Genomic DNA, 12,588 nt, shown 5'->3' with positions numbered 1-12,588 from the left:
CTGATTGTGTCGTGGACAATGAAATTTAGAACTTATGTAGTGATCGTAATGAAAGATATACAGATGAAAATGTATGTATGCTGAAACACAATCCTATACCTCTGAAACTTGTTACACTCAATGTTACTTCAACAATTTTTCAAAAAATTAATGGTTAAGTCACCTTTTGATTAAGAATTCTAAGAACAGGGAAAAGGTTGTACGAAGTTTCACTACCATGCACAGTACAGTGGATAATTGCTTTAGTTTCTAAACATAGCAAATATATACTAGTATTTATTATTTCCCCCACATTTGCTTAAAATTTTAATGTAAGTTTCTATTGACAGTCCATGGAATAGTCACCCTTTCTCCCTTTCCAGTCTTGTATCCATAACTACTTCTGTTGTTTTTTTGAACCTTTTCTGCTTGCATATCCATTATCCCCACCCCCCACTTATAGCTTGTAACCTTGACTGGCTATTTTATTCTCTCTCCTAGGCTGATAACCTGCTAAGTTTGATGTTCTTCCCATCATTATTTCAGGTTGCACCTCAGATATCCTGCACAGCCTCTGACCTTTATCATGTATCTTGTCCATCCTATTTATTATCCACACCCTCCATTTTCCAGTTGTATTCATCAAATATAAGTGTCGACTGGGAAAGGATTTGCTTTCCTCTATGGCACTGTTTGCCAGTATTTAAATTTATAATAACCTTAATAACAAGAATAAATATATATATGCAATACATGCATTTGCAAGCTAGGCTTTATCGATTTGATCATAACTATTACACAGAAAACAAATCTTTACAAATGCAAGTGCACATTATACAATATTCTAATTTTGTTTGCAGTATGTTAGGAGTTCAAATATTTTTGATTGAATTTTAGAAGCAATATTTTCTAAATTACTTTTGCAAATTTGTTAAGTTTTGGACTTTAATTGCAGTCTTATTAGCATGGACAATTTTCCCAATGCCCTATCTTTATATCTGAAATCTTCAAGCATCAAAAGCTCTCCAAAATATCAGCATACATCTAAAATGTCCTATCACATATTACAGTGGTGATATGGGTTATTATAGGGAATGAATAGACCTGAAAGGAAAATAGGTATTTATTGATCTTGGAGTTTGATTGTCACTCAATATAGATTTCACTATTTTATGTAAGATCTGCTTTGTCAAACTTACCATAGAATTTTTATAATATGTTAATAAGTCATGCCCTTTAAACTAAACATCATTTGGCCAACTGATATTTTCTATCTTATATAGAATGATAGTAACATAAACACATCTGTGCAGACAAAAGAAATATCAGGCACATTTAGATTCTTTACCATTTACACCAGGACTCCATTACTTTAATCAGTAATTCTTTTTGTGAAATCTCATCGAGTCCCTTGTGAATGTAAACATTAAACCTACCAATGCATATACCATTTCATGATGAAGCATTTGCCACAGACTTTAAACTTCCAATCACAAAATGATGTTAGAGATCCCTCATGAAATCACTTTTCGAACACATTTTTTATTAAATCTTCTAAATTCATTTCCAAGAATTCGTCTTTGCTGCTAAAAAAAAAACAAAAAACAAAAAAACCTGACAATATTTATTGGCACTCACTAAATTACACCTTCCACAAAACTATTATGCTCAGTAATTTTCAGATATCAATATGCTTATCACTTTATATATAAGCCATAGAGCTAAAATTATGCTAGGTTCACACAGCTTCCCATATGTGTTATCCTTCTATTACTGATATTTCACTTACCCTTCTAAAATGAGAATAATGTTACATTTAGGAAAATGAACCTTTGTTAACATTATAAGGTAAGCCTATGAAATTAGACTTGAAATGAAATTAGTGATAGTAAACTATGATTTTGCAGCCAGTTGGTAAATAATAAATGACATGATTAATACAGTCTATATACTTGTATTATAATAATTTCATACTTTATCAAAAAATATTTAATGTTTTCTTTATGAAAGACATTCTGCAAAAGTAATATGTAAGACAGAGAAAAGTAACAGCCTTCAAGATATTGACATCTATCCAGAGTACAATCTCATGTATTTGTTACAAAAGGTAGCACATAGGAACTACCAGCTGAGTAGTGTAGGTATACATAGGAGACAGGATCAAACTTGTGTTGGTTAGGGAAAGCTACTGGGAGAGTTAGAACTTAGGCTACAAAGACCTTGAGACATCAGCGGGATCTAATTTTGTTGAAAGAAGGATATTATAATGGTAAAATCATGAACAAAGTATTTAAATGGGAGGCCAAAGGTATATTGTAGGAATGCATTTTCTGATATGGTAACCACATTTTTTGGCCTATTCTCACTTACACTGTGGTTAATCTAAATTAAGATGTGTGGAAAAAGTGCAATAGCTCAATATTAATTATTATTGAACTGCTGATATCTGGGACATATTGGGTTAAACATAATACTATTATGAAAATTAATTTCAACTGTTTTTTCATTTTTTACAAAACTAATTTCAAAATGTTTTTACATTTTGTAATGTGACTACTAGAAAACATAAATTACATATATGTCTCACATATATTTCTGTTGGACAGCATCACATTATTGAGTAATGATAAGGAGACTGGGCTTATTCAGTATATATTTTTAGGGAAACGAATGAAGCCAAATAGTGCTGACTGGTAAAGAGAGGCTAGAGACTAGAAATATGTAGAGTGATAACCTGGTCAAGGGTCCACATGTGAGGTGACAAGGGCTTTATGAAGCAGCTGGCCATGGAAGAGCTATGACATGGCCGTACTTTTTTGTATCTAAATACTTTTGTTTAACAAAATAATTTTCAGGTTGCTCCTAGTCTCAGAGACATTATGAAAGAAGACTTTCAGAATAATCTTCTTCAATGACAAGATGCAGAGAAAGAGGAAGGAATCAAATATGCCAAATTGGAGACAGGGAAAATGATGATGTTATTAGTAAGAAGTGAGGAATTTGATAGGGGAACCTGTTTTATGAGGGGTGGTTTTTAAGCTTTGGAATGTATTATAGTGGTAGAGTCCTGATGATGATTAATCTCTCGATGGAATAAAGATGGCTACATCTGATATAAGGATGTACATCAATGAGTAAATATTCTGAAGACTGGTAAAATGAAAGTGGAATTCAGGGAGGAAATGGTCAAATTGACAACCACCTTGGTAGAACTGAATGTTGAATTTAAGGGTGACCGTATGGTTTCAGGTGGTGATTTTTTTGAGAGTTCAAATGCAGAGCCAAGAACTGAACCATGGGGGATACTAACATTCGGAAGCTGAAGAAGGATATTCAACACAGAAAAATCATAAACTTATGGAAGTAGGAAGAGAACAAAGACAGTGTGGGATCATGGAGTCTAAGAATTTAAAACATATCAAGGAGAAGGAACAGGACAACAAGAAAAAAATGTTTTAAGAGATATAGAAAAGAATGTAGATGACATTTTAGTATTTAGCATCAAAATATTACCTGGCAGGAATACAATCCTCAATCATGAAATCTGAGAAATACCAGATGTTCCATGGTCTGTTGTTCTGCCATTGGATAATATGGCCCATGTGTGGGCTTTTCTCCAGATGTGTTTGCCCTTTCTCATTCTTTGGTAAGCATACCTAGCTCATAAAGCTTCTCCTGAACAGTGTCAGATTTATTATTTCCTGTACCATTTAATATCTTCACCCTCCATCAACACTTATCAGAGAGGATAATATTATCTTTTTATATAAATTATCTCTTGTGACTCCAAACCTGTTTTTTTTTATTCCACATAGCTGTCTCCCTAGGATTGCTCTTAAAGTTTAAAACCTTCCATGCATAGAGGAAACAGAGCTGATAAAGAAAGATTCAGGGCTAAGGCTAGCAGGAAGAATTCAGTCACAGTGCTTGGACCAGGTCACCAGAGGATTTTCATTTCTCTCCCACTTTCTTTTTAGGAACTCTGCTATTTTGTAAAAAGAAGTACTCCCATTAATTTATTCATTCATTCACTCATTCATCAAGATACTGACATATTTGGAAGATCATAAAAGTATTAAATATGTAACTTGCATTCTCTGATTAGAATTTATACACGTTTACATGTATTTCTTCCATACTTAAATGTGTGAACCTTGAGGAAAGAAACTGGGTTGATAGGGCCTCCCTGACAGCACAGGGGTTAAGTCTCAATCATATCATGCTATTGCCAGCCACTGTGGCATGAGTTCAATCCCTGGCCAGGGAGCTGACTCACATGGCACAGCAGACCTCTCCTGTCTTGCCTGCTGTTCCCCTCAGCAGTGTATTTCAGTAGATCTGCCTGGTCTTCTCCCCACTCTGTCTCTGGTGAATCATCTTACCTCTGCACCTCTAGCCTGTTCCCCACTCCTTATATGCATAAATAGAAAAAATAAATCTTAAAAGAAACTGGTTGTTATTCACCTTGTCAATATTTGTATTGACAAATGGCTAGATGGTTCATGGTACACAAAAGACTATCAACTAAGACTTTTTTGATAAACATAAGCCAATGAAAGTGTGAATGCCTTCTTGAAGGAGATTATAGACTAAGAAGACAAACTACATGCACAAGTAACCAGAAGTATAGACATTTGATGAAAGAAATACATTGATAAAAACATAGGACTAAAATGAAAGGGAAAACATCTCACAGAGGGGTGAGAGAAAGCTTCCTAGAGAATCTGGCATTTAAGCCAGGTCAGAAACAGGGTAGAATTGGAAGGTTAAAAACTGGGCATTTACTGAAGGAATTGGAGCCTATTGGACCGATCTAAAGTATTTCTTCATATTTATTACAATAAACAATTTCCATGTGTGGTTAGTTTGTACTTGATCCTGTGTGATCATTTTCCATTACAAAAAATCTTTTTTTTCTAAAATTTTTCATATAATATGTAACTGCACAGCCAAGTTTTATTTTATGGACAATGACATTTTTACCTCCTGTGTTGTGTGAGGGTCTGTGGGTTGTGGGATTTGAGAAAGGAGTTCCCAGCTGCCACAGTCCAACAAAACCCTTGAAAATGATGACTGCCCCCATTTCCACCCAATGCCACATTCTGAAAGTGATCTTTTTGAAAGGCGGATTGCAAATAGCTGCTGCTTCTCAAAACTGCAATTGCTTTTCATGATGCGGCCGTTGCTGTCTCTGTGCTGACGCAGCTCCCAGCATCGGTATCAGCCTGCCTTCGAACTGTTAAAGATATTTCATTCCCAACGATAAAAAGAGTATTCTACAAAAACAGAGGCCTAATTTTTAAATGGACAAAATTGGAAGTCCTAAAGCAAAAATGATTATAAGGAGAGAAATGGAGATCTAGTGAAAGACCCTTCCTCCTGCCCCCTGGGACTAGGCAATATTCTCTATGTCTGGGTGATGCTCTGAAAAGATATGCATAAATAGAGGAGGGAAGTGGGCACTAGAAAAATGCAGATATGCTCTATAGGACGTGGCAATTTCTGCATATCTAATGTGCTATGTTGGGAAGAGTTTGGGTGTTAGAGCAGGCTTTCGGTACCAGGTCTGTCCTTTATCAGGCTTACTTTTTTTTGACTTGCTAAGTTGCTTAATCTTTCCAAATTTAGGTTCCTGCAAATGGAGTTTATAGTAACCATTTCTCATTGTTTTGAGGATATTGAGATAGTATCTGTTAAATTAGTTGGTTCATAACTATGTCCACATGTTCTCTTGCTGCCCACCTCCCTTTCCCTTCTGTTTCCAGCGCACAGGGGAAACCTCTCTGGAAGGGACTTCTCAGGCCAGTAGAGTCACTTCACATTACTAGAATGTGGGCTGCATTCTCTTTCACTGTGAAGATGATGCTAATCACCCACCATCTGCAGTGTATGCGCATGGACTTACTCTTGCCTAATGGAGATCCATTTGCCTGCTAGGACAGGCAGCTGTCCTCTTTCCCTCTGTTCTCACTTGATCTTTATTTCTCATTTGGATCATTGGGTAGAGTCCATAGACATGGCACACGATTTGGCAGTCATCAAGTCAAGTTTTCAGACTGAGGCATTCCTTTTATAAGGATGTGATTGGATAAGAAACATATTTTATTGCTGGAAAAGGTCTTGGAAAACATCCAATTCAAACTCCTCATACCTTAGAAGTAACTGGGGTCTAAGAATTAGCCAGCTTGCCCAAGACATAAAGAAAGTAATAGCTGCTTTCAGATTAGAACTCAAATTTCTACTGTTCATCTCAGGGAGCTTTCCAAACACTCCAAACCTCTCAGAGAAACATATCTTTCCAGCGTTTTCAGAAGAACATAAAACCACAGTAAATCCAAAAATGACATTCAAGGCCAGTCAACATAAGCGTATGTCAGGGATGGTTCTGATTGTGACTATCTTTTGGAAAACAATAGAGATGACCATTTGGAAGATTGTTTCTCTCTTTGATTGGCAACAATTCGGAATGCATCCTTGTTTGCACACACATAAATGTGTGCATGAGCTCATGTGTGAGTGTACAAATGTGTGCACATACACACACAGGTGTCCTGTTCTCTCTTGGAATTAGTTTTCAGGTGGTCTCATTTAATGACTGCACTATCTCTGCCATGAAGCACCATGACTTTTTGCTGTTGGGACCGCAGTATGCAAATTGAGTAGAGTCAATTGTACCTGATTTTCTAAATTGCCTGTGCTCTGACAATTCTCCCACCCGGTAATAAGCCATTGAAATCAAACAATGGGATTGATTACACATCCCTCACTCTGGGGAAACTCCATTAGTTTTACCTGAATAAAAACTGCAGCGTGGGGCCCAATTTGGGGCAAGTAGTATACAAAATCCTCCAGGAAGCTCCGTAAAAATAAGTTTGAAAAAGCTTAAACATTCCTCTTAGCCACAGGGAATAACAAGCAAACAGAATTTTATTTACAAGTCACATAAAGGCATGCTTTAATGGGTATTGCTCAGTGCAGTTCAGAACTGACAGAGCTTATACTTATTCTAGCTCAGCTCCTGGGATCGATAGTAGGCTTCAGGTGAATCCTGGAACCTCTATAGCTCTGTTAAAAATCTATATATAGAGTATGTTTCCAACTTAAGATTTTCCAATTTCATGCCTTAGCTAACTATTAGCTGAAAGATCTGGAGAGGGGTCCCAGCTCTTCCTCACCAGCTGTTTGATGCTGGACAAGTTATTAACCTTTCTAAATTTTAAGTTTCTAGTTGTTAACTTGAATTTGAGATACCTTCCTTACCCATTCCCCAAGATTGTTGTGAAGATCAAACGCACAAAACATGACTTGAAAAGTGAATTGCATTGCAAATGAGGGGGATTACTCTTATTCTTAGCAGTCTTTTTTTTTTTTTTTTAACTGAGCTTGTGCATACTTTTATGGGATCATGAGCTCCTGGAGTGTGGGAGTAGATTTATTTGTACCTTACCCATATAAATATTCTTAGTGCCTAGCACAGAGTCTGGTGCATGACCAGTTGCTTAACAAACACTTTAGCATAAATGAGAAAATAAATTGTTGGCCTGTGTAAGGACAAACACGAATGAAAATTAAGTTTAATTCCTCTAGTTGAAGATAAGGATAATTTTCCCTTTCACCTATTTTTTTAATGGAGGTAACGCTGACTCATAAAATATAAGTTTATGGTGCACAACATTGAAATTTGATATCTCTATACATTACAATGTGATCACCACCAAAAACCTAGTTTTATTCATCACCATGTAATCTCCTTATACTTTTATAACGCTCTCTTCTGTCTCTTTTCTTAGAATATTTACTGTAGAAATTTATAAATGATAAGTATTTTTTTTCTTTTTTGGTATTTTGAAAGATACATTTCAAAGACACAAAGTAAACATCAAATTGTAAAACTCTTTCCTCTCATAAAGATATAAGGTTTTTGTTTTTTCCCTCCACCCATCCTGGATACACTCAAATGAACATGCATGCTCAGCCAAATGATAGGTAGTATTTCAGTGAAGTGTAACCAATGATACTATTAAGTCCTCTTACTTGCAATGCAGTCATTGCTACTCCTAAAACATATATGCCGTGGGATGTATCTGTTTGGCTGTATCAATTCGTGAGATTTTTTTCCGTCTCTGTAATCTCAGTGGCTTGTCTGTATGCATATCATATTCTGGCTCAATGTTTATTTCAATTATAACGGTGTTTTCTCTATCTACTTTGTGAAGATGATTTCTGAGTTGGGAGAATAATTTTTTGTTTTTTAATTATATTTCCCTAAAACTTGCTAAGCAGACTATCTTGTTTGTCAGTCTAAAAGATATCTGATGCCTATGGAGATAAAGGATGGCCTGCAGGAATTCACATCAACCTGACTGTGCTGTGCTCCATATTAGACAATAATCTGCATCTGTCTAGGATATTTCATTCAGAAGCTGCCAGGGCTTTTATTATTGAATTGAGAATAGACAGCACTGGAGTTCCTGGCCCTTATATCCGAACTAGATGCAAGCCCAATTTTGTACCTAGTTTAATAAATCCGTTGAACAGATTGAATGGGAAGCACTGAGAAAGTGTGAATCATCCTTACTCTTCTGAGGGAGGTGAGATTTTTGAAGACTAATGATGACAGCTTAAATGCTAATTTTCTTAACTATTTCTTTGTGTATCTATAAACATTCAACAAATATGCCTACCTCATGTGAATCTTAATTAGGATATTCTTCAACTGGGTAATATTTAAGAGTTTCAACTGACTGACTCACTAATAAAGATTATTTCCCTTCTGCCATCCAAAGAAAATCCTTATTCACTAACCATAAATTATCATCGGCCTCTGGCTAGAGTAGTTCTCATTATTTGCAAGATTTCCAGAAATTAATAACTGCTTGGCAGTTTGTATGGAGAATGGGACTATTGAGAAACTTATATAAACATTATAGTAAATAATTAATGTTCTGGAAAATAAAGAACTTAAGATAGCTTATACAAAATAAATGAAGATATTGAGATAAAGGAAAATAATTATTAAAAAAATTAAGCATATACTAAAGAAGACACTACGATGATATGACTGCTAAATTTAATATGGTATCCTGGATGGGATTCTGGAATAGAGAAAAGAACATCAGGTAAAAAACTAGGGACATCTGAATGAAGTATAGATTTTAGTTAATAATATATTCATAGTAATTTATTAATTGCAACATAATTAAATGTTAGATGTTAATAATAGGGGAAACTGGGTATGAGAGTTCTGGGAACTCTTTCAGGGAGGGAGTATAGCTTAGACAAACACTTGATGAAAATTCTAAAGTGGCTCATTTTCTTTATATCCCTAGGCTTAGCACAGAATATACTGAATTAAAGTTCTATTTAAGGGCCTCCCCTCGTGGCACAGCAGTTGAGCGCTGGGCTGCGAAGCTGCCCACAGCCTCTCCAGCTTCGGTTCAATCCCTGGCCACCGGCAAGGGTCCCACATGGCACAACAGACCTCTCTTGCCACGCCTGCTGCTCCCCTCAGCAGTGTATATTTCATCAGTCTGCCTGTTCTGTTCCCTGCTCTAGCTCTGGTGAATTCGCTCACCCTTCCGTGCTTCTGACTGTACCCAGTGCTTGTATAAATAAATAAATCTTTAAAAAAAATAAAGTTCTATTTAATATTTGCCCTTCCTCATCTCCTATTAATTCCCATTTCATTCCCCTTACTTACTCCCCTACAAATACACCTCCAACTCTGTCGATAAATTCCATCCATGCCTCTTGGTCGAGTCTGTCCAAGTTTTGACAAGATTAAAACATAGAACACAGTCTACAACAACAACTTCAGCCATTAGGTATTTTCTCATAGTTCAAAGAACTGGGATGCTTCCAATTGTCTTTGAAAATGAAAGTTAAATTGATTTGAACACTAATGCACTTATGTTCCCACAGTGCAATCTGCAAGATTGTGTACTGGGTTAAAAATAAAATATCATCTACACAATGGTAAGGCCTTTAACAAACCAATTAATACCAGGAAGTAATTCATCCTGTGCCTTGTATCTGACTTTAAATCTAGGCCATGTCCAAACTAGAGAACCTAACAATGTGTATCTCAGGAATAAAAAAAAAAAATTTGGACTGTTAGAGTTGGAAAGAATCTTGGAGGCTATTTAGCACAACTTCATTTTATAGATGAGGAAATTGAAGTACAGAGAAAATGAAATATATTTGCTAAAATGCCCTCAGCTTGTAAATGTATATGTGTGTGTGTTTTCATCCCGTAGAGAGAATGAGGAGGGACAAAAAAAGGATGAAAAATTGAAAAGTGAATATGTTTATAGTAGTGTTTTAGTTTGCTTTATCTTAATGATTCAACCCTTAAGATTAGCTTCCCTTGGAAGAGTATTTCAGAAGCACTAAGTTTGATAAATATTGTAGATGGCAGGGGTAGTTCATACATGTATGATACAACTTCAGAATTCTGGAGAGGTTTCCCTGCTCTCCCAACTGCCCACTGAACTCTGAGATTTCCTTAGCTGGCAACAATTTTATTTCATAATTATGGGAATAAAACAAAAATACCCTTAAAATGATACTGTTTGGGGCCTTCCTGGTAGCACAAGGGGTTAAGATGTAACCTATGAAGCTATCTGCAGCCACTGTAGCACAATTTCGATACCCGGCCAGGGAGCTACCCACATGGTGCAGCAGACTTCTCCGGTCTCATCCCATGCTCCCCTCAGCAATGTATTTCAGTAGATCTGTCTGCTGTGTTCCCCACTCTGTCTCTGGTGAATCCTCTTACTTCCCACACCTCTCACCTGTAACCCAGTTCTTGTATGCATAAATAAATCTTTAAAAAAAATGATTGTTTGTCTTTACCTTCTTTAAAAGAGTTAGCAGGTGATAGACGGAAGCTGACTAGCAAAAATGGCCACCGGGAAATCCAAAGATCACTGGAGAATTAGCATTTAATAAACTAGGAAGAGTGGAGCAAGTCTGCTTCCTACTAGGGTCAAATACTTAGATCTCATTTCTGTACTCCTAGGAGCACAATGAAAGCCAGTATTGATGGCTGGCTGACAACTCAAGGACGTACTTTAGAGGCAGGCATGTATGGTTTTGTGTCTGGTTTAAACTTTGTAACTTTGGGAAGATCATCTATCTTTACTGGGTCTTAGTTTCATCATTTATAAAATGTGAGTAAATTCACAGAATTGGATAGATGATTAATAATAATAAATTATATTAAAAGTAATAAATTTAATAAAATATGTTAAAAGTTGGGAAATTATAGAAAATGCTATCCATGCATCATCTATCTATCTTTCCCCTTTATTTTTTTTCATTCTTATTCCCTGGTCCTTTTCTAGATATAAAATCCTCTAGAGCACGTATTATATCCAAAAAATCATAGGAGATAGGGTGAATGAGAGAACAGAAAAAGAGTATCAGTGGAAAGACAGGCAGAAAGTGAAAAAGCTGTGTATACACGACAGCCTGTGGCGCAGTGGAGACTACCATCTGGATTCTGACCACGGAAGAGCCTGATCTTGGCTGGCTGGTCCATCTATTTTCCTTATGCCCAGTCATATTCTTTTTAATTTCTTCAGCAAATTCTCTTCCACTCTACTTTTGAGCACTCGCAAATAAAAACGTTAAATGTTAATAGAACTGAACATGTACAAAACAATTACAAGTCTTTAAATAGGACTCATTGTGTGTACTAAATATATATATATATATATATATATATATGTGTGTGTGTGTGTGTGTGTACATATATATATATTACTTGTATTTAAAAAAAATTCCCTTTCAGAAAGTGGGTGCCATATACTTTAGGAAGCTTTGTTACATAACGCATATGTAGTATAAACAGTACAGGAAGATGATCGGAAGAAGAGCCAACCTTCCTCAAAATAATAAAGTAGAAAATAAGAAAGTCAGGTAAGACTGCTTTTTGAGTTAAACAATAAAATAAATGCAAAGAATCCAAGCACAGCTATGCAAATTCTAGGCAATGAGCTAGATAAGTATAGAGCTATTCAAAGCTCTACATTAAATAGGTCGAATAACTCTTAAGCTAAGAACTACCTTGGAACAGATTTGAAGTTATTTACACAGATGGAGAGAATGTATCCACCAGAGGGAGTGTTAGTTAGCAAAGCTGCTGACAATAAACATGAGTAGTGAATGAAACCCTACTTCACATAAGGGATGGGCTTTATTAGTTCCAGGCCCAGGTATCAAGTCTACTCTGCACTTCTAATCCTGCAGAATCTGGTGCAGAGACACCTAAAAGGATTGTCTTGGTAACTCTCTCCTTGTACTCGCAAGGTCCAATCTAGCTTACTAGCCTGCTTGTAAGTAACATGTTTCAGAACTCAGCTATTTATAACGTGTTGTCAATGGCTAATTTCTGGTAAAAACAACAGAACTGAGTGGTCACAGTTGCGACTGAAATTTTATGGTCCTGTAAAGCCAAAACTATTTACGAACTGGCACTTTATAGAAAATAGCTGCTGACCCTTGATAACTTAGCCAACTTGCCTTGATTTCATGCTTACCAAGCAATCTTTGATTTGATGTTTGATTTTTCCTTTGCATACTTTGTACTGGGAGAGAAAGAACTTG

The 12,588-nt window shown here is 36.1% G+C and overlaps 1 protein-coding gene and 1 long non-coding RNA gene across 3 annotated transcripts in view; one reads left to right on the top strand and one right to left on the bottom strand.

Moving 5' to 3' along the window:
- Window positions 1-12,588, bottom strand: part of PTPRD (protein tyrosine phosphatase receptor type D) — a 2,089,263-nt gene that overhangs the window by 650,230 nt on the left and 1,426,445 nt on the right. The gene's annotated exons all lie outside the window — the stretch shown is intronic.
- Window positions 1-12,588, top strand: part of LOC119232368 (uncharacterized) — a 43,865-nt gene that overhangs the window by 13,305 nt on the left and 17,972 nt on the right. The gene's annotated exons all lie outside the window — the stretch shown is intronic.

This window comes from Talpa occidentalis, unplaced genomic scaffold, assembly GCF_014898055.3.
Source record: "Talpa occidentalis isolate TD23 unplaced genomic scaffold, MPIMG_talOcc4v2.1 talOcc4.7, whole genome shotgun sequence".
NCBI lineage: Eukaryota > Metazoa > Chordata > Mammalia > Eulipotyphla > Talpidae > Talpa > Talpa occidentalis.
This window is presented reverse-complemented; position numbering and strand designations above follow the sequence as displayed.